General features: G+C 37.2%; 1 protein-coding gene across 1 annotated transcript in view; it reads left to right on the forward strand.

Moving 5' to 3' along the window:
• The first annotated feature begins 20,128 nt into the window (after positions 1 to 20,128).
• Positions 20,129 to 20,979, forward strand: part of LOC148944303 (2',5'-phosphodiesterase 12) — a 104,263-nt gene continuing 103,412 nt past the window's right edge. The window contains exon 1 of the mRNA XM_089100772.1: positions 20,129 to 20,246. The gene's annotated coding sequence lies outside the window, so the exon portion shown is untranslated. The remainder of the gene's footprint in view (positions 20,247 to 20,979) is intronic.

Consider the following 20,979-nt stretch of genomic DNA (forward strand, 5'->3'; position numbering starts at 1 on the left):
AAATCTGCAATTATTCACAGTCCAATCACATCACGAAAAAATGTCTGTAACTGTTGTGCTCCATATTCTTTTTCATAACAGTAAATGTATGACAACACTTGCTTTGAATTGTACTTACTATATTATCTAAAGGGTTGTTCGCGATTCAAGTTCTCTTATACCTCTAAACAAACAAATCTATCCTGTCAAACCCAAATTTCTAGTTTCCGCGTACAATCAAGCTACTAATAAACCTTATGGATACATTTTATTGGATCCAAAACAAAAAACGCCCAAAGAGTTGTGTGTAGTCACAGATATTTCCGATAATTCAATTACTGTATATCTACCTGTGAATAGTAAAAAAGGTCAATAGTTGATATCATGACGCTGAAGAATCTACATGAAATCACACATTTATTATTCCGTGCAAGCCAATTCAAAACCGCGACTTTGGAAAAAGATACTCAAACACGGCATCGACAAGGAATTTATTAATCTCTTATCAGAACTTTGTTTAAATTTAACGGAAGATAATGTTCAACTGTAAAGTGATATTAGACAACAGACAAAGCAACATCGTTCACTAGCCAGCTTTACCTACTTACGTTCTACGTACTCTAGCCAGCAAAAAGAGAGGAAATAGTAAAAGAAATTGCCTCGTTCAAGCGGGTGGTAATTTCTTTTGTTGTTACTGTCGATAATCGTCGGACTTGTAAACAGTATTCTCTAGATGGCTAAACTCTATAAATTGACGCCAATTGAACTTGCTCTTTCACCCAAAGAGCACTTTGAAGATAATCTTGATAAATTTATTAACAATAACAAAATTGCCGATGATGAAAAATTAATTTTGCTTTATGCCCTTCGATGTGTCAACAAACATTAAACTTATCGTGAAAAACCGCTCAAAGTAAATGTCACAGACTAACCTTCTGAAAGTACTGAATGTTTTGGAACTTTGAAGAGAAACAACAAAAAAAGAAGAATAAGGTTTATTAACAAGTGTTATAGACTTGTTGCCTCCATCCTATCGTTAGCAAAACGAAAGACTCTTGACTTATCTCGCTGAAAAGAACAAATTGACGAGAAGAAGAATGAAGTTACAATTCAGGGCAAGAGTCACAATTTAATTTATTTGTTTTCAGATTTGATTTAAAATCGTAAAAGACTCAAATAATGTGATACTCATTTATATAAATTTTTAAAGTTGTAAAATTTTCACAAAAGCCTTTTGGAAATAAACATGCTTTAAAACGATTAAGGGAATTTGAAGGAACATCACGAGATTTTTCATTGAATAGCACACTGATTCGGTCCGGTAAGGGTATTAAACGAACACGTTTTTCCCCCTCATTTTGTGCACAAAAGGGTATCGGACGATTACGTTCAAGATAGATCGAGTTTTGAAAGGTATTTATGAAAATATTGGAGAATAAGGAAGTTTAGGTTCTCCGACTACACTTGATCAGGTTACTGAAATTAAAAAGAAGCTATCAAAGAAGTATTTACAAAAGAAACCCAGTTATGCTCTTCATCGAAATCGTAGGACTAGAGGTCGTGACTATTGAAAAACGAAAGCCTTTTACCCTCTGCATATATTACAAGCAGATGTTTAGACTCTAGATGCAATTCACAGACGTCATAATAGACCGAATAGGTATGTTTTAATTGCAATAAGTGTTTTTAGTCGCCATGCATATACAGTTCGGTTGCTGTCAAATAGAGGCGATGATATTGCTAAGACCCTTGAATCCATCTTTGAACTAGATTCCTATTAAAAAACTCAAACAGATCATGGGAGTGAATTTTTTAATCCAAATGTAAAAAGAGTTTTATTGAAATATAATACATTAACCTACCATAGTCATAGTTCCATAAAGGTGGCATTGACTAAACGTTTGACACTAACAATTTGACGTTTAATTTCAAGATATTTTACATTGAAAAATACTGCTGCATTTATTCAAGATTTAGAAAAAATCATGACGATTTATAATCAATCCTTCTACAATAATAGCCCTCTTGAAGTTCATTGCATTGACAATACGCTTTTCCTTGCGCTTTCCTTAGGGGGAAAAGTAATTCCCCTTTTTTGAAAAGGGGCATTACTTGTGGAGCACTGAACTTTTTAAAGTGTCAAAAGTCTTGGACACTTAACCTATAACATATCGGCTTCGTGATATAAGAGATGATGTGATTCTTGGTGGTTTTTATGACTATGGATTCCAAAAATTTGGAAATAGTCAAATCTATCAAATTGAATAGATATTAAAGACACGCACTCACAAGGGTAAGTGACAATTGCTTGTTCGCTGGCGAGGATACACGTCTGTTTTTGATTCGTGGACAGCCGCTGGAGATGTTCACAATGTCTAGTGATTTTTATGTGACATTCATATCCAATGTTTTTGACCCTCTCTATGTCGATTTGAATATAACGAGTGATTTTTGGACAAAATTTTCCCCTGTTATTAAATTTTATGGAAGGTATGAAGTTGCTCTTGTAGATTGTATTCTCAAAAATATATATGAGGTCCTAAAAAAGGATCGTACTTACGATATAAAATTAGACCACATGTTTGGCCAGTTGTCATCGATCAACAGATTGAATAGCTCAATTCATATGAATATCACTTTGTCAAATTATCCTACGAGCAGTTTGGGAACATGAATGATTTGTGTCGTGATATCATTAGAAGAATTTCCTCTCGTAGAAATGGTGCCTTTCAATTCAACGATTCAATGGAAGAGGACAAAATTTACATTAGTTCACCCATTGACAATGAAAAGTTTATTGTCAACGATAATCTAAGAGGTATTCTTGGTTGTAAACTTAATATTATCAATAGTAAAAGTGCTGGAAGCGCTAGTGGTATGAATCCTGTCATTTCCGCAGAGTAACCACCCACTTTCTTCTTGGATAGTTGTATATTTCTTTACGCATCTTTTATAGAGAGATCAAGAGCCGGTAATACCAATGTCCACCTCCTACGTGTTCTTGAACGAAAAACCTCTAATGGCCATATTCACCACTACAATATAAAGCACCTTCAATACATTCCTGTCAACACTTCATATTTGGAGCTCTGTACGTTAACATTAAGAAGTGCATTGGCTTATCCTCTGGCAATGACAAAGGGTTTGGCTGATATTAAATTTCGTTCAGTGAGATGGCTAATAGAATTCATTTTGTATGTCCTGATATTGATTGCTATGTTGCTACTCTCAGAGGGCATCAGTTGGGCCATGGAACGGATTATTACAGGGGTCATTCATCAATGTCCGGTTACGGTCTCGGCGATCGGTTGTCTAAGCTGTTTCTCACTGCACTACCCTTTGCTAAAAACTATATTGCACCGGTTTCCGCGGATTTTGCGTCCTCTAAACTACATGATGGGCCTCTGGGAAGGATTTTCAAGAAAGTGCTTTACAAAGTCTCAGGTCCCTCGCGCGCTCCCTTGAAGAGAGATTGAAATCACGACAAAGCGGGAAAGGTTTGAAAAGAGTGCGAAAGACTCAACTCAGCCCGGAAGCTTAAAGCATCAAAAAGGAAAGTAAAAAGTTCAAAAAAGGATTTTTTTCCTATAAAAATGGCATATCCACCAGATAAAGGATATCATCCTTCAGTGAACTCATATCTAAATCTTTTCAATGCGGAGAATGTAGATGTACGTGTAAAACATGGATACTATGAGCAATTTGATTCGCAACAACCACTATCGAAAAATGTTCATTTTCAAATTTATTCCAATGAAGATTATTTCATGGATCTAACTCCAACATTTATTGATTTAAATGTTTTTGTTAAAAAATCTATCAGTGACAAACCAAGTGGAGCCAAGGATTTATCCTATGAAAATTGTGCACTACAGAATTTATTTAGACAAATAAGTGTCTACGTAAATGGAACATTGGTGAACACGAGCAATAATCTTTCAAATTATGTAATTTATATACAGTGTATTTTGATGAATCCAATGTCATATAAGCTGTTGAGACGGTATGCACGGGGTTATTAATATAAAACGGACACTGACACTAGCAATATACTTAGAGATGCAACAACTAAAGATTTACATTTAGTTGGGAAACGAAATCATAAGATATTTAATATACCTCAATGGTTGCCTCACAATATAAATATTGATATAAAACTACACATCGCACCGTCTAATTATATTTTACGGATATTTCTTGGCACTACTATCGATGTCTTGGTCTTTCTCGCGTTAGTAGTTCCCCATGTAAAAGAGGAGAAGGCAGTTAGGTTGGGCACTATTTTAAGCAGAAAGTTCTAAGCTGCCGGGAATTGCGTCAAACTGTTCGTGTTACATACGGTCAAGACTTGATACCAAGCTTGTACAATTACGCTTACCTATAACTAGTCATTCCTTGTAAACGGTGAAATTCCGTCGAAATTGTCATTGGTCTTTGTAAAGAGTGCTAGCGCCGTAGGATCATGGACAGTCCCCACATAAATTTGAACTGTTTGGAATTTCATCGCTTGTATGTAAATTAAATGGAATTCCTCTCAGCAATTTAACCTTTGATAAATCATAAAGGACCATATATGAGCTGACAATCCAATCCCTAGATAGAGATTCACATATATTCGAAGATGGTATAACCGAAGAAACGTTTGCGAAAACTCATGGTATCATTGTATTATATTTGTCCAGTACTCAAGATATGAGCATTGTCGTGACGGGTAACGTACGTTTAGAGTGTACTTTTGCCGAGCCATTGGAGGAATGTATTGCATTAATCTCCCTAATCAATTTGACACCTATTGGAAAATTACCCTTGATGGCAGTGTTCTATTAGACTTGGCGCCTTGAATACGAATCAAATAATCAATGTATTTAATATGGATCATTACATGTCCAAATATAAATCCTATTGCATACCTTTGGATTTCCTGGAGCATATCCAACATACTAACCATACCCTTATCATTGTTAATTGCAGTCCATCAGCAGTAAAGACGGGGCATTGGTTATGCATCTTTTAAAAAAGAAAAAATATAGAAGTTTTTAATCCTCTTGTCCTGCCGTATACATTCTAAATGCGTCACATTAAAAGTTTTCTTGAGCGGAGTGGAAAATCAATTATTTAAAATCGGAAGCGGGTAAAAGATTTACAAACAAAAACCTTTGGGTTTTATCCACTATTATACTTTGTTTTTTGATGTCGTCGACATACTTACAGTGAATTTCTCAAGATTTATGGGAACAACCCTCGATTAAACAAGTTTCTAGTTTAAAATACTCTTTCTTAAATCTCTAAAATAATTTTCGGTGCCCTAAGAATGAAATGCTTTAAAAGTGTAATTAAATTTGTTTATTAATAAAAATTTATATGCATACAAAACACTGTGTCCTTTCAGATTCCTTCTTCTTCGTATAGGTAATCCTCAAAAACGATAAGTGGCAGCAGCTAGTCAGGATTAAACTTGTATTCATCTTAGCGTGCAAAGTCAGGGTCGCATTTTCTACAATTATATTGTAATTTCATTTTTATTAAATCTCTTTGTAAAGTCAAAATCACCATTCTTATTCATATTAAAAAATTTACTTGTTTCAATTTTCTTATTTGAAGCAATCACATGCAAAATATTCATAAGAACAATCAGTTTCTGTAACAACCAAATAAAAGTCTGTAGATTTATAATTAAAGAAGCCGGTATCTTCACAGCGATGTCGTAAAAACTAGATTCTCTTATTATTCCTGCAGTTCAATTGTAGACCAGGTTCTTCTTCCCAAAACAATTTAAAGCCATGACGAGATCAGTTTCTTAGAAATAAACTGAACTCACGTTTAGGGTTGTTAGCAATCTAGCCAGGGTAAGTATTTTCCTATTGATCACGTTTGTCATAGTGGCAATTGGATCTTAAGAAAACCTTTATTATGAGAGTCACAAATCTCTTCAAGACAGGACTTGCAGTCTTTAATTTGCACAGCATATCCCTTATGCAATTTACACGGATTGTATAATTTAAACTTTTCATTATAGTCATCAGCAAAAGTACAATTCTCACAGGATTACTAGCTGCCCAAAGTATACAAGCATAATGGGCATATGTAACATTTTGCTGTTGACTGTCTCACTTCCGAAAAGAAACGGGCTGAAAATCAATACAAAATGTCTTTTAGGAGAACTGACGTCACAAAATGGCTGTCTAAATAGTGAATAAGAGCAAAATCACAATATCATTTTGTTTTATCTCAATTAATATATCTATAAATTGAGTAAAAGTTCCTGGACCACGGCAATAAAGTTGCATGCAATAGTTCAAAGTTGGGGAATCAGTTCCTATCACATCGTTAGGCATTTCTCGCGAGGATATTTTTGTTTGAAGAGATAATTCCAGAAAGTCATCATCTAAAATTAAGTATACTAGACATAAGATTTTCTGATTCTCAAATATAGCCATTTTAACACTCTCACTAGAAAATACAGACTAAAGGAATTTCGCTAGTAAAAAACAATTTTTATAGAGTGTTCTCTTCAATATATTTCGATAACGCATTTAATCCGTCTTGTAGTCTCTGTGTATGCACTGTATTAGCTTTAGCCGCAAAGCATAATTGTTCTTCCGACTTGAATTTGCTTAATGATATAACATATCCTGTATATATCTTGTCCCATTCTAGGGTTAGTCGGCAAACCCTTTTAATTTCCAATCCTACTTTAGGCACTCTAGGTTCCATTTCGCCTACACTTTCAATGCCTAATAATGTATACGCATCTATTTTGTTGTTGACACACTGATCTCTTTTTTTATAATGAAGGAATTATAGAACACTTAAGCGTCTTCCAGGAAAATCAATGGAGTACTGTATAGGGGCTTGTTAGGGGGAACACCTTGACGTCTTACTGGGAAATCAACAGAGTCCTATATGAGGCTTCTATTTTTTAAGAGAAAAACAATGGCGTTAGGGGGAAACACCTGGGCGTCTTACAAGGAAATCAATAGATACGTTCCAGGGAAATCAATAGAGTCCTATACTGAAACTTCTATTTTTCGAGGAATTGATAAAAATGGCGCTTGCTAGGAGGAAGCCAAATCCCATGTTAATCTACTATCTGACCGTTTAAATACGAGGGTATGCTGTGACTTCAGAGGGCTACGGTCGGAATTCTATGGGAAACTGATATGGGACCATTTAAAATCCCATGCTATTTTTCCTATCTGACCGTTTTAAGGCGAGGTTGTGTTGTAACGTCAGAGGGCTTGAATTTTGCTTGGAAACAGGGCTCCCGTAGAAATCTTACGAGGTCTGTCGTGACGTCAGAGGGCTCCGTTTAAAATCCGAAGGAGGGCTCCGTTTAAAAGTAGTAAGGCCCCACTACTATGGTGCGGTATCTGTGTCACAGGGATGGTAGGATATATGTGAGTCACAGGAATTATGAGATATGTGTGTCACACAAATACTGGGATATTTATGTCACAGGAATGGTGGGATATGTGTGTGTCGCAGGAATGGGGGTATATATTTTTCACAGGAATGGTGGGTTATGTGTGTCATAGGAAAGGTGGGATATGTATGTCACAGGAATGGTGAAATATGTGTGTCACAGGAATGGTGGGATTTGTGTGTCAGAGGGTTCGTTGATAGGATACTACTGTAGCAGTAGTATTATTATTTTAGTAATAGTTGTAGTCTTAGTAGTAGTAGTGTTAGTAGTAGCTTTAGTAGTAGCATACAAATGTTCCCTTTTTAGTCAATTGATCATCTCCCTTATGATTTCCTGAAAGTTCCGGATTAATATACTCAGTCATTCCTGAGTTACACGTTTTTCACAACCCATATACACTTATCGTAGTAGCAGGAGACATGGGCGCCCATATGGGGGGGGGCTCCAACCCACCCATCCCCCACCCCTGGCTGAATGATGCTGCCTTATCTTTTATATTTGTGTTTTGAGATTTCTATTATACATCATTAGAAATGCCGATTAGACCAGCTAAGCCCCCCCTAAAACTCAGCTTATGGACACCAATGGAGGTAGTACTAGCATACAAATATTGCATTTTTGGTCAATTGATCATCTTCCTTGTCCTTTCTTGAAAGTTCCAAATTGATATACTCAGTCATTCCTGAGTTACGCCTTTTTAACCCGTATACACCTAAATCCTCTTCGTCTTTTTGGAAACTAAAGGTCAAACATGCCCACGTTTCTCAATAGCAAATAATCTACGTAAAAAATCGGAAAATTACATAACTTATAGCCTTTGCTCTGAGGGCTGTGGGGGTGGTTACATCCCCAAAGACATAGTTACTGGACCTTTTAACTATGTTGAAAAAAATGTCTATCTTAAAATTTTGATTGGATCTGTATGGAAATGAACGACGGGGGGGGGGGTTGCCATCCGATCACTTTTGACTCTTATGATTCTTGGCACTAGAACTTTCAATTTCCAATCGAATAAGTTCCTTTCGAAGTTTCTGCTGAAAAAAGGAGCACAATGTGTTTTTTTCCCTCCATACCCGGGCACTTCGTATCGAAGGAGTTGTCGTAGAAACTTCGAAAAGGGCTCATTCAAATGTAAATTGGAGTGACTAGTGCCCTTTTTAATAGTTGACAGTGATTGGAGGGCAACTATCCCCCCCCCCTCCACGCCCATCATTCCCCCAAACACATCCAATCAAAATTTTGAGATAGCCATTTTGTTCAGCTTAGTTGATTTCCACATAAAAAATATGTTTTTGAGGAGTACACTTCCCCAAAACCCTCTGGGCATGGGTTTTAAGCTATGCCCTGAGTGCATATAAGAAAAATGTTGGCACAATGTACTATTTATTATTTTTTTTTTCCTTTAGAGCAGGGCACTTCACATGGAAGGGGTCGTCATAGAAACTTCAAAAGAGGTTCATTCGAATGGGAACTGAGGGTTCTAGTGCCCTTTTTGATAGTCGAAAATGATTGGAGGGCAACTAGCCCCCCCCCCATGCCCATCATTCCCCCAAACATATCCAAGCAAAATTTTGAGAATAACCATTTTGTTCAGCGTAGTTGATTTCTGGATAGAAAATATGTTTTTGAGGAGGGCACTCTCCCAAAACCTTCAGGGCAAGGGTTTAAAGTTATGCCCTGGGGGAATATAAGGTTTTTATGTAAGACGTTGTCGGAGAAACTTCAAAACAGGCTCATTCGATTGGAAATTTGAAGGGCTAGTACCCTCTTTAATAGTCGAAAGTGATAGGAGGGCAACTAGCCCCCCCCCCCCCGACGCGCATCATTCCCCCAAACACATCCAATCAAAAATTGAGGAAGCCATTTTGTTTAGCGTAGCTGATTTTCAGATAGAAAATATGTTTTTGAGGAGTACATTCCCCCAAAACCCTCAGGGCAAGGGTTTTAAGTTATGCCCTGGTGGCATATAAGGTTTTATAGAAGGCGTTGTTGTGGAAACTTCAAAAAAGGCTCATTCGATTGGAAATTCAAAGGGCTAGTGCCCTTTTTAACAGTTTAAAGTGATTGCAGGGCAAATAGCCCCACCCCCTCTCATCATTTCCATAAACACATCCAATCAAAATTTTGAGATAGCCATATTGTTCAGCGTAGTTGATTTCCAGATAGAAAATATATTTTTAAGGAGGACACTTCCCCACAACCCTCAGCTTTTAATTTTATAACTTTTGTCATAAAAGTAAAAAGTAAAAGTGTTTTTACTTTTATAACTTTAATAAATCAAATAATATTAAGATTTTGATTACTAAATATCATTATATGTATATTAAACTGACAATGCACATTCAGTTGCATTTTTTCAGTAAAGTGCAAATTTTGTTCTGGCCTTGGGAAGGCATAGGGTTTTGCGCCCAACTTATGTTATTTCTGCTCGTTTTGTGTTTGACTCGGTTAATTATTGTAATTTATGTTCTTTTTGGGTTTCATTTATTTATCGAAACTGATTTGTGGTAGTTTCACGCTTGGTACAACATTTTATTTTATTTTTGCTCATTTTTTGTTTAATAGAGTTCTTTACTTTTCTTTGAAAAACTTATTTTGTGGAAAAAGTTTGTAAATTAATTTCTGTTCGTTCTATATTGACATAGTCTTTTCAGGGAAAAAGAAAATAATACTTTAAATCTTTTCGTTTTTTAAGACTTTATAGTTTGGCCTGCTATTTGTATGCTGGAGAAAAATTTTCAGCAATTTTTAACAACATACACCCTTTTAAAAATCTGGACAAAATGTTTAATTTAGTTTCATACCTCCTCTAGTTGACCTGAAATGGAAAACTTTATACTATTCGCAAAAAAATCAGTTCACTTTCTTTGAAAGCTCGGATACACTTACGCTATTTTGATTTGGTTAAATTTTAAGAGCAGAAATGGGAGGGTTGGGGTGGGAGGTTTGGCGAGGGAGGGTGGGAGTTGAAGGGGGATTAGTTACCCTCAAATCACTTTCGACTATTAAAAAGGGCACCAGCCCTTTCTATTTTCAATCGAATGAGCTCTTTTCGAAGTTCCCACGACAACTCCTTCGATACAAAGTGCCCTGGTCTAAGCAACAACAGCAACAAAAAATAATACATTGTACCCACTTCGATCTTTACTATAAAAATGTCAAGCCTTCCAATCACTTTCGACTATTAAAAAGGGCACTAGGCCTTTCGATTTCCAAACGAATGAGCCCTTTTGGAAACGACCACGCTTTCTATAAGCACCTTATATGCCCTCATGGCATAAATTACAACCCTTACCCTAAGGTCTGTTAGGGTGGTTGGCATCCTCTAAGACCGAATTTCTAAAACTTTCAACAACGTTAAACAACATGGCTATCTAAAAATTTTGATTGGATGTGTTTGGGGAAATGGTAGGCGTGAGAGAGGCGGTAGTTGCTCTCCAATCACTTTCAAGTATTAAAAATGGCCCTTTCAATTTCCAATCAAATGAGCCCTTTTGGAGTTTCTACGACAAAACTTTCAATAAAAATCTTATATGAACCCAGGGCATAACCTACAACTCTTGCCCTGAGTGCTGAGGGGGTTGTCATTCTCAAAGACCTAATTTCTAGAACTTTCTACTACGTTGAACAAAGTGGCTATCTGAAAATTTTGATTGGATGTGATTGGAGGAAGGGTGGGCGTGAGAGGGAGATCAGTTACCCTCCAATCTCTTTCGACTATTACAAAGGGCACTAGTCCTCTCAATTTCTAATTGAATGAGCCCCTTTTGAAGTTTTAGGACAACTCTATCTATAAAACCTTATATGCCCCCAGGGCAGAACTTACAACCTCTGCCCTTGGGGCTCTGGGGGGGTTTGTCATCCTTAAATATATAATTTCCAGAACTTTCGACTACGTTGAATAAAATGGCTATCCCTAAACTTTTACTGAATGTTTTTGGAGAAATGGGGGGCGTAAGAGGGGGGCTAATTACTCTCCACTCATTTTCAATTATTAAAAAGAGCAATTTCAATTTCCAATCAAATGAGCCCTTTTTGAAATTTCTATAACAACTTTCTATATAGCAGCCCTTGCACTGAGGGCTCTGTGTGGGTTATCATCCTAAGACACAATGGATATCTCAAAATTTTGATTGGATGTGTTTGGGAAAATGGTGGGCGTGTGAGTGGCGTTAGTCGCTCTCCAATCACATTCAACTATTAAAAAAGGCACTAGCCCTTTCAATTTCCAATTGAATTAGCCCTTTTGAAGTTTCTAAGCTTTCAATAAGAACCTTATACGCCCCAGGGCATAACTTACAACCCTTGCCCTGAGGGCTGTGGGGGGGAGGGGTTGTCATCCTTAAGGAACTAATTTCCAAAACTTTCAACTACGTTGAATAAAATGGATATCTACAATATTGATTGGATGTTTTTAGAGAGAAGATGGGCGTGAGAGGGGGGTTAGTTGCCCTAAAATCACTTTCGACTATTAAAAAGTGCACTAGCCCTTTGAATTTCCAATCAAATGAGCCCTTTTTCAAGTTTTGCGACAAAGATTTCAATACAAACCATATATACCCCCAGGGCATAACTTATAACCCTTGCCCTGAAGACTGTGGGGGGAGTGTCCTGCTCAGAGGTATAATTTCCTGAACTTTGAACTGCGTGGAACAAAATGGCCATCTCAAAATCTTTATTGGGTGTGTTTGGGGAAATGGTAGGCTTGGAAGGGGTGTTAGTTGCTTTCCAATCACTTTCGACCATTAAAAAGGGCACTAGCCATTTCAATTTCCAATCAAATGAGCCCTTTTTGAAGTTTCTACGACAACGCGTTATATAAAAACCTTATACGCCCCCAGGACATAACTTACAATCCTTGCCCTGAGGGCTGTAAGGGGAGGGGTGGTTGTCATCTTCAAAGACCAAATTTCCAGAACTTAAAACTACGTTAAATAAAATGGCTATCTCAAAGTTTTGATTAGATGTGCTTGGGGAAAAACTGGGCGTGAGAGGCGGGTTAGTTGCCCTCTAATTACTTTCGACTATTAAAAAGGGCACTAGCCCTTTGAATTTCCAATCGAATGAACCTTTTTTAAAGATTCTACGACAACGCCTCCTATAAAAAACCTTATATGTCCCCAGTTCATAACTTACAACCCTTGCCCTAAGGGCTGTAGGGGGTTGTCCTTGAAAACATAATTTCTATCTGGAAATCAACAACGCTGAACAAAATGGCTATCTCAAAATTTTGATTGGATGTGTTTCGGGAAATGGTGGGCGTGGAAGGGGTTTTTGTCGCCTTCTAATCACTTTCGACTATTAAAAAGGACACAAGCCACTCCAACTTCCAATTGAACGAGCGCTTTTCGAAGTTTTTAAGACAACTTTTTCGATACGTAGTGCCCTGCTCTAAAGGAAAAAACTAATAAATAATACATTGTGCCAACATCGTTCTTATATGTCCCCAGGGCATAACTTTAAACCCTTGTCCTGAGGGCTTTGGGGGAGTTTCCTCCTCTTTACTTAATCCCCGTTTCTTATCTCGTTCTCGAGTGTCCCCGTTCTTTACTTAGGCAGCGCGATCGTGCTGCCTATGATTTATACAACAACTTTCTATATAAACCTTATATGCCCTCAGGGCATAACTTATAACCCTTGCACTGAGGGCTCTGAGGGGGTTATCATCCTAAAAGACCTAATTTCCAGAACGTTCAACTACGTTGAACAAAATGGATATCTCAAAATTTGGATTGGATATGTTTTGGAAAATGGTGGGCTTGGGAGGGGCGTTAGTCGCTATCCAATCACTTTCAACTATTAAAAAAGGCACTAGCCATTTCAATTTCCAATTGAGTGAACCTTTTTGAAGTTTCTACGACAATGCTTTCAATAAAAACTTTATATGCCCCAGGGCATAACTTACAACCCTTACACTAAGGACTATGAGAGGGTTATCATCCTAAAAGACCTAATTTCCAGAACTTTCAACTACGTTGAACAAAATGGATATCTCAAAATTTTTATTCAATTTGTTTGGGAAAAGGGTGGGCGTGAGAGGGTTGTTAGTCACTATCCAATCACTTTCAACTATTAAAAAAGGCACTAGCCCTTTCAATTTTCAATTGAATAAGCCCTTTTGAAGTTTCTACGACAACGCTTTCAATAAAAACTTTATATGCCCCCAGGGCATAACTTACAACCCTTGCGCTAAGGGCTGTGTGTGTGGGGGGGGGGGGGGTCATCCTCAAATATCTAATGTCTAGAACTTTTAATTACGGTGAATAGAATGGCTATCTAAAAAATTTGATTTGATGCGTCTTGGGAAAAGGTGGGTGTGAGAGGGGGGTTAGCTGCTCTAAAATCACTTTCGACTATCAAAAAGGGCACTAGCCCTTTGAATTTCAAATTAAATGAGCCCTTTTTCAAGTTTCTTCGACAAAGATTTCAATAAAAACCTTATATGCCCCCAGGGCATAACTTATAATCCTTGCACTGAGGGTTGTGGGGGAGTGTCCTCCTCAGAAATACATTTTCTATTTGGAAATCAACTACACTGAACAAAATGGCTATCTCAAAATTTTATTTGACGTGTTTGGGGGAATGATGGGCGTGGGGGAGGGGGGCTAGTTGCCCTTCAATCACTTTCGACTTCCAATTGAATGAGCTTTTTTGAAGTTTCTACGACAACACCTTCTTTAAAAACCTTATATGCCCCAGGACAAAACTTAAAACCCTTGCCCTGAGGGCTGTGGGGGAGTGTCCTCCTCAAAAACACATTTTCTATTTGGAAATAAACTATGCTGAACAAAATGGCTATCTCAAAATTTTGATTGGATGTGTTTAGGGAAATATGGGCGTGGAGGGGCTAGTTGCCCTCCAATCACTTTCGACTATTAAAAAGGGCACTAGCCCTTTGAATTTCCAATCGAATGAGCCTTTTTTGAAGTTTCTACGACGACCCTTTCCATATGAAGTGCCCAGCTCTAAAGGAAAAAATAATAAATAGTACATTGTGCCAACATCGTTCTTAAATGCCCTCAGGGCATAACTTAAAACCCTTGCTCCGACGGTTGTGGGGAGTTTCCTCCTTAAAAACATATTTTCTATCTGGAAATCCACTACGCTGAACAAAATGGCTATCTCAAAATTTTGATTTGATTTGTTTGGGGGAATGATGGGTGTGGGAGGGGGGGGGCTAGTTACCCTCCAATCACTTTCGACTATTAAAAAGGGCACTAGTCACTCCAATTTCCAATCGAATTAGCTCTTTTCGTAGTTTCTACGACAACTCTTTCGATACAAAGTGCCCGGGTATGGAGAAAAAAAATACATTGTGCCCATATCGTTCTTTACTAAGGCAGCGCTATCGCGCTGCCTATGATTACACTATTTGAGGCACCAGGTACCCCCCTCCTCAAATACAGAATGACCACTGACCCTTTTCCGTAATAGCCAATGTGAAATTATATATTACTGTACATTATTTTATTAAACCTACTGAATCAACTTGGTTCAAATTGTTGTGAATCAGTTGTGAATCAAATTGTTTATTTTATACGGACGGCTTGATTTTTTAAGAACGAATGAGTTATCGTGTAGTATTACTGTCTTTGAAACTGAGCTGCGTTTTCAGAGACCAGTCTCCAACACGGGTTAATACCCTGCTCTGCATCAGTCGTTTTCATATGTCTGGGTTCTACACAAGCCTGCTATTAACCGTTTCCAGCCATCGTATTTTCTATCGTGTTTAAACCCGAGTTTCTTAAATCTGAAACCTGCTTTACTACCAATTTCAAACACGGGGATCACAGTAATTAAGTACTAAAATTTAAAAATGAACTACAGACCCGAGTTTACAGTTGATGATATTTTTTCATTAGGATCTTTTTTTCAATTTTTTCTGGCCTTTGTCATTGCGCTGAAAACTATCGATAAATTCAATCTTTCACAATAAGATCAATTTATACATCTCTTTATAATACTGTTGAAATGCAATAACAGAAACAGCTTATAAGGTTTGAATTACTTTTATGAAATACGGTGAAAATCAATGAAAATCGGAAACATAACAAACGAACAAATATCTTTGTACTTCTTGATCTAATTCTTTTTCTTCTTAAACGTCAAGGCTACTGGAGTACAAATTGGTTTAAAAGTTCATATTATAAAATTTTTGAATTTTTCCCTTCAATCCCACCATAGGGTGTTTTCAGCAATGCGGGTTCCAACCCTATTCTTTGGCGATAGAAATTGCATTTTCAAAACATTTGCTTCACTACACGCGTCCAACCCGTGTTGTGACCCGTGGTGTATGAAAACGTGACTCTGGATAGCTCAATACATTTTTAAAACGATTGACAATCTCAAGCTTTTCAATCGACAGCAACTTTGCCCTCTTTGTGTCAAAATCGTAGTTTGGTCAAAATGACCGAAATCGCAACTTTTATATAATATAATTTATTTGGCTAGTAAAAAAGGGCACCAAAATTTCTAATTTCCGCTCTAATAAGCCACCCAAGTTTTATTTGACCATGGTTTGATACGATAATTCCTTGGAAACAAAAGGAAGCAAACATGCGTCCGTAAACTCCCTTCTAAAAAAAAAAAATCAAAATCCCACATTTTTGTAAATGGGAGCTTGACACCTCTATGGTAAGGTTATCTGATTTAATAAACTTCTTTTTATAACTTTCATTAGGATCAGTTGTCCGCTGTGGGTGTTTGCTCTCTTTTTAAAAATTAAGCATAATTTTTCAGGCCTGTAGTTTTTGATACTTAACTTTAAACTTGATGAATTCTTACCTTATAAATTTGGATGAATAGATTCTTCATCTTACATATTGTTATCACAATTCTTTTTCTAACTGGTCTTCCTATTCTTCCAAACTTTTTGCAACTACGAAAAAAAAAATCCTTGGCCTTGACTTTTGTATTTTCTACATCTTCACTGCATCCCCCTTCTTTACTAACAATTAAATAGATGCAAAAGTTTTATAACTGAAAGTAAGGAGCAACATTAAAACTTAAAACGAACAAAAATTATTAGGTATGTGAGGTTTTCCCCCTCGTCAATATCTCGTTCTGTACGCTAAAGTTCAAATTTTTTCTAATTATTTAAGAATGACCCCTGAATCACAAAGGCCGTTTAATTAGAATAAACAGCTATTATGAAAGTACTGAAAAAAAAATTAGCGTAAAGAGCGAGGTATTCACGTGGAGGCGAACCCCCTCATATAAGCAATATTTTCTTTTTGTTTTAAGTTTTAATGCTGCTCCTTACTTCCAGTTAAAAAACTTGTTTTTTTTATTTAATTTCTGATCTTTTTTAAATAGTGCTGGGAAATCCGGCGCCCCCTTCTTGTAAAATTCCCTTTCCCAATGAAAAATTCCTCCATAGAAAGGTCCTCCCACGTAAACCCCTCCACTCGACCCCTCCCCACCAGAAAAATATCCCCTCAGAAAACGTCTGTATATTTATAACCAAACCAATAACCAATACTACGTGTAAACGATGGGCAAAGTTCATAACTTGCAGCCTTTTCCCCGGGGACTGTGGGGGATTAAGCCATCCTTAAAGACATTGTTAATAGGTTTTTCGACTATGTTGAACAAAATGGTTATCTCAAAATTTTGATCGGGGGACTTTGGGAAAAAATGAGCCTGGGAGGGGGCCTAGTTGCCCTCCAATTTTTGGATCACTTGAAAAGGGCACTAGAACTCTTAGTCTCCGTCCAAGTGAACCCTCTCGCAATATTTTAGGACCACTGGGCAGGTACGATCGCCCCTGTAAAAAAAAAAACACACATCCGTGATCTTTCTTCTGGCAAAAAAAAATACAAAATTCCACATTTTTGCAGATAGAAGTTTGAAACCTCTTTGGTAGTGTTCTTTAATACGTTGAATCTGATGGTGAGGTTTTCATTGAGATTCTATGACTTTTAAGGGTTGTTTCCCCCTTTCTTCGTAAATGAGGCAAATTTTCACAGGCTCGTAACTTTTGATGGGTAATACTTAACTTGATGAAACTTGTATATTGGAAATCAGCATAAAATACAATTCTTTTGACAAATATGATGTCAAAATTCCGTTTTTTACAGTTTTGGTTGCTATTGAGCCGGGTCGTTACCATTAACTGTTTGATTCAATTGAAGTAGAGTATTTTCCAATGCTTGTAAGGAATCGCAATAGGACTTTAAACGAACGCAAAAGTTGTACAGTGCTGTACAGCACACTATGGCATAAAGAGCGAACGCTCAGAAGGGTAGCCCCCCTCATTTCTGTTCGCTTTAATTTTTAATTTTTTGCTCCTTATTTTCAGTTGAACTGAAAATTTTCAAAGTTTTTTTCAGTGTTGAATAAGAAATCGAATTATTTTACTCTTCTCTTATTATATTGTTTAGTTCAATAGAGGCCATTCACAAAAGGGCTGCCAAAACTTTTTCTTGTGCTATAATAATAAAAAAAAAAAATGCTTTTTGCACTTGCATTGGCTGTTTGACTTTTAATTATGTTTGTAAACACCAAATGAAAACGTAGCTGCGAAATTTTCCAAGTCTTGGTCATTATTTCTATTATGATAAAATTTTAGTCGTCAATAATCTTAAATCAATATGAAATGTATTTTTCTTAATTCCCCTGCTAACTGAAATTAGACACCCAACAACCGAAAAAAGCGTCAAAATGCAGTTTGAAAGCTGGACATCGGTGAGTGAATATGGAACACATCATTACGAATCTTAGGTGTTATTATTTGAAAAAAACTACGTTTTCTAAAGGGTTAAAGAGGCTGAGTCACAAGTTCGAACCTTAAAACGTACAGGGATTAGGAGGTAGGCTGCCGCCCCCCAAACCCCCATATATGAAATGGGCTGTGCCCTACTCAACGCCTCGCACTTTACGCTAAAGTTTTTATTGTTTAAGAAAAAGAGTTGTGAGAAAGTCAAACTTTAGCGTAAAGAGCGAGGCGTTGAGGAGGGCACAGCCCCTTTCATATACAGAAGCGAAGGTTTGGGGGGCGGCAGCCCCCCAACTTCACCACCTAATCCCTGTACGTTTTAAGGTTCGAACTTGTGACTCAGCCTCTTTAACCCTTTATAAAACGTAGTTTTTTTCAAATAATTTATGCACGTTTTTGTACAGTTTATTACTTATTATTGCTTGACTAACTGTTAGCTGATCTTTTCAGGAGTTAAAGATGGGGGCTGCCGCCCCCCAAACCCCCCGCTTTTGAAGATTCTTGTGTTAAGTCTTTTAATTCCTGAATACTCAAATCAAATGCACAATAAGATTTTCTTTTTTCAACTTGTCTTCGAGTATGTGGGTATATGGCATGTTATCAAAGTATTGGAGACTTACCTGTAAGCTGAAGGCCGACTGTGATTTTCTTCTGGAGACGCCTGTTGCGCCAAATGATTTAATAGATTGGATTTGAAAAAGAAACTGAGTTTCTTTTTTAAACTTTAAATTCAGTATATAAAAAATTTTATCTCAGAGGGAGTCGAACCCGGATCTTCCGCCTGACAGTCAGGAACAGCAACCATTGTACCACAGAGACACTTGTTATATTAATTTATTCTCTCGTATCCATTTTTGACGCAAGAAAATACCCACAAAACTTGATATTTGGTTTTTGGAAAATAGGTAAGGAATGATTGGATTGAACTGACATTTTGAAAATAAGCTCCCAGGCCCCAGGAAAGCTTATCTTCTAAATTTCAGCGCGATCGGACAACGTTAAAGAGGGGCTGTGGTGGGAAAAATTAACATGGGCTCTTACAGGAAAACGAGGATTTTGGTAAATGTAAATTCGGGGGATACTTTTTTCGGTCTGAAAATATCAATAGGCCCTAACAGGTCGAATTCCGCTTCGAATGAGTACTCATCCACCCGGATCCGTTGCCAATTGTGGCCTGTAGGCGTGGCTAGTAAAAAAGAGAAATGAACATTAAGTGGCTATGTTTGTTTTTTGGAAAACAGGGAAGGAGTGATCGGATTGAGCTGAAATTTTTAGGATAAGCTCCCGGGCCCTTGAAAAGCTTAACCTCTAAATTTCAGCCCAATCGGACAACGTTAAAGGGGGGCTGTGGTCGGAGGGTCGAAACTTCCGGCCCACTTTTACTCATGAAGATAAAGTCGGAGGGGGGTGAAATTTTGCACGTTTCTTAGTTGGAGCTTGGGCTACAAAATGCGATCACCACTGTCTCTCTGCGACCACTAGGACCGGAAATCGCTTAACATTGTGGTGGGTAGCCTCTTTAAAGAGGCACAAGTGTGCCTCCTTGATGACCTGGATTAATTTTGTGGTGCATTTGATCTCCTGTTTGCATCAAATTCGTATGCAGCAATTGTTTTATTGATTAGCTGCTTTGCAGGTCAATTGAGCCTTTCAGGTTGACAGAACAGGTCAATTGAACTTTGAAAGTGGTCTTAGCAATATATTTAACTAAGAAAATTGTTATACTGGACCGAGTTTTTAGTAAAGTAAGTTTGTTTTTCTTTTTGTATCTTGGGGGGCACCAACTTACTAATTGACCAGATAACAAAACAAAATGAATGTTTACAAAATGACTAGATTTACAAAAATTACACGAAAAGTGTTCTTGTATGAGCCAGGGTACGGAAGAATTCAATTTCCGTGGGGGGGGGAGTACGCTTCGCACCAATTTTATGTACAAAACTCGCTTCTAAGAGCAAAGCTCGGTCCTCTGGTACTCTCTTCTTTAATAGATAGATAGTGCTCATTTCTATAATATTTCAAATATAGTCATCCATGTGCTATTTTCATAATCAAGCGAGTTAAAACTTACACCTCTACTGAAGCTGTTAGACAAGTGGGAGCGTATAAACAACCATATTAAAAGAAGTAAGCTATTAGCTTTTCTATTTGAATTTCTAAAGATCTACCTTGTAAGAGATGTTGTAGCTAAAATTTATGCATAGACCCTTAATTTCGCCATCAGAGCATCTGTTAAAAAGGAGCTGATCCAAACCTAATCAGATCCCTCATGGTTTAAGGTTTGGTTGAGGGGCTTCTTGCATATTAATTAGCATACGTTTTAGCTTATGTTTGTAGTTCAATATAGCTTATGTGTTCATATTTATCAGAACATTTTTTATAGGCTGTCTTCTCTCCAAACTCAAAACCCTAGCTGCACCCTTGGGCAGAGATAAGCAACTATATCTGCTTTCTATTTGTTGAGTTTAGAAGATTGGCACGTGACCTTTTTAAATTCAGAAAAGAATTTTTTATCTTTGGCCCTAACTTTGGATTTTCAGTTGTTGTGTCATTGTCTCTAGTTTTTGGAAATGTAGGCTATGTGATTCCTGATCATATTAATGGAATTTAAGCCATATCAAGAGTACTTCCTAAATTAGAAAAAAGTCTTATAAAATATTAAAATCTTTTAGGCCTAAATCAGGATTCAGTAAAGAGATAAACCTCAAAAACACTTTTATTTTGCCTTATTTAAAGCAACCTTCACAAGCATGTCTAGCTAGAATCCCATGTCTAGCCAGAATCCAATGTCTAGGAAATGACCGCTCAGAAGTAAAATTCGGCACTTAGCTAGACACGCTAGACAAGGCACTTGGCTAGA

This window comes from Artemia sp. Qi Xiang Cuo, chromosome 14, assembly GCF_049724085.1.
Source record: "Artemia sp. Qi Xiang Cuo chromosome 14, ASM4972408v1, whole genome shotgun sequence".
Classification (NCBI taxonomy): Eukaryota; Metazoa; Arthropoda; class Branchiopoda; order Anostraca; family Artemiidae; genus Artemia; species Artemia sp. Qi Xiang Cuo.